Raw genomic sequence first — 2,097 nt, forward strand, 5'->3', positions numbered from 1 at the left:
CAGTGAGACTAGGCAGAGAAATGGTTCGGCACAGCCAAGAAGGGCCAAAAGGGCAGTTTCCGTGCTGTAATATCTATTATTTTATAGTTCTATCTGGTTGTCTCTGTGAGCGGTAACACCTAAACAAACTCCAGTGGGCTTCGTAGTCGCCCTGGATTATTACATAAAATAACAATTAATATTGCTATTATCATTATTCTTTTGCTTGACTTTGCACAGTGTGTTATGTTATACATATTGAGTGTTTTGGCTGTCCTGTTAGTGCGGTCCTCCATGGATTTTATTGTGTTTATTGTGATGCCCACGAGAAAGTGAATCTGATTGTACATGGTGATACATGTATATAGAAAGGCTCTGATGCAAAATTTATTCGCTTTGAAATTTCAACCAATTGGGCCTAAGGCTATTTTCCGTGCTGTGCGATTTAAAACACCTGCATTGCAAAACAAGGAAGAGTGGCCTGTTAAACCACAAAAAGAGAATATAATCCTGTGCGGAATGATTAATCCGGTATTCCCAAATCCAGAAAGGTGTTAAATGCACGTAACTGAACTCCACGGCAGATGTACGCTTAAGAACGACGATGTAAAATGCCGTTTCAATATAGAGACCAACAACGTGTCTGAATTGCCCTGATGTCATTCTGCCCAAAAAACAGCCACGGCTGAGAAGGTGACACAGACGCTCCTCAACGAGGCCTCGTTCTCATCAAACTCCGCAGCCCGAATACCATGTCATGTGACCCGTTGTTCAGTTCTCTGTTGTGACTAAATCAAAATCTTTATCTTAATTGCTTCTTTCTCGTACTCCCAAACAGTTCACGCTTTGATCGCTCAGTAAAATTACAGTGATTGCATTATAAAACAGCACATGTAATACAGAGTATTTGTCAGGAGTGGGGTTCGAACCCACGCCTCCAGGTGGAGACCAGAACATTCGCGTTTACTAGGAAGCGGCTTTCTCGCCTTAAGTCTGGCGCCTTAGACCACTCGGCCACGCTGACAGCCCCTGCAGTACTCTCTCCACATGCCAGATAAACAGCTGTATTTCGGAATAAACTGACTGACTGTTTTGTTGAGCGGGTATACATACAAACACACACTATATCCTGGGATTTTAAATGAATATGGACGTAGTGCATTTTCTCAGAATGCCGAGCATGTGCGGAATCAGAGCGTACAGCATCACAGCACTGGAATTGTGCTGCACTCCGTTCAGGCCATCCTCCAGAGAAAGGATGACGCGGATTCGGAGAGTGTGCAGAAGAGCATCACCAAGATGCTACCTGAATTAGACGGTTTGTGCACTAACCAAAATTTGGACAACCTTGTTCTTTTTCTCTGGAGCATCGGAGGTGAGGGGGAAATGACACTTTCCCTTTTCCACCGATGCTGCCTGTCTGCTGCGCTTCTCCTTGCATGCTCAGCTATTCAATATAGAATAGATTTTAAAGTGAAATGATTGGTTGTCGGAATATTCAATGAATGGGCACGTGAGCGTACATTATGCCCTTTTGATCAATAGTCTGATTGTTGATGGGTAGTAACTGTTCTTGAACGTGGCCGTGCGAGTCCTGAGGCTCTTGTGCCGTCTATATATATAGTTTTGTTAGTCTCGAAGAATGCGTCGTTAGCTGATATATAACTACAACATTTCTCACTGGAAAGCAAACGGGGATTAAGTCTCCACAGATGCCGTTCTCTAATGTTTAAAGTGTTTGCGCAGATTTAGGGCTGCTTCGGCATATATGGGTGGCAACTGATTTGCGATGCGAACAGCTTACATAGGAATTATGGAACTGTATTCACAGATCCCTCTGCTCTCCCTCATTCCTCAATTCCCTAACAATTATTGTATATATCTACCCAGGTAGGTCCGGCCAAAGTGCAGTGGCTCTTGATCCCATCTGGATGGAATGTCACATTAGATTCCAACTGCAAAATGTTCGGTCCGTTTTTCCAGCTGTTTTACATACGCTGAAAGTTTTCATAAACTACTTCGCTGTCCACTCACGCTATGAAACCCAGGTGTCATCTGCAAATTAGGTTTCTCATGTTACAATTGACTTGTATATCCTGTTCCTTAGACTGTTTCTCA

At 43.3% G+C, this 2,097-nt stretch overlaps 1 non-coding gene across 1 annotated transcript; it reads right to left on the reverse strand.

The window, feature by feature from the left end:
* Window positions 1-887: 887 nt before the first annotated feature.
* trnal-uaa (transfer RNA leucine (anticodon UAA)) lies at window positions 888-1,003 on the reverse strand. Its single transcript has 2 exons — window positions 966-1,003; window positions 888-933 (listed from the first exon to the last, which is right to left on the reverse strand). It is a non-coding gene; the product is annotated as a tRNA-Leu (tRNA).
* Between the last annotated feature and the right edge of the window lie 1,094 nt (window positions 1,004-2,097).

The sequence above is a fragment of the Hemitrygon akajei genome, unplaced genomic scaffold, assembly GCF_048418815.1.
Source record: "Hemitrygon akajei unplaced genomic scaffold, sHemAka1.3 Scf000154, whole genome shotgun sequence".
NCBI lineage: Eukaryota > Metazoa > Chordata > Chondrichthyes > Myliobatiformes > Dasyatidae > Hemitrygon > Hemitrygon akajei.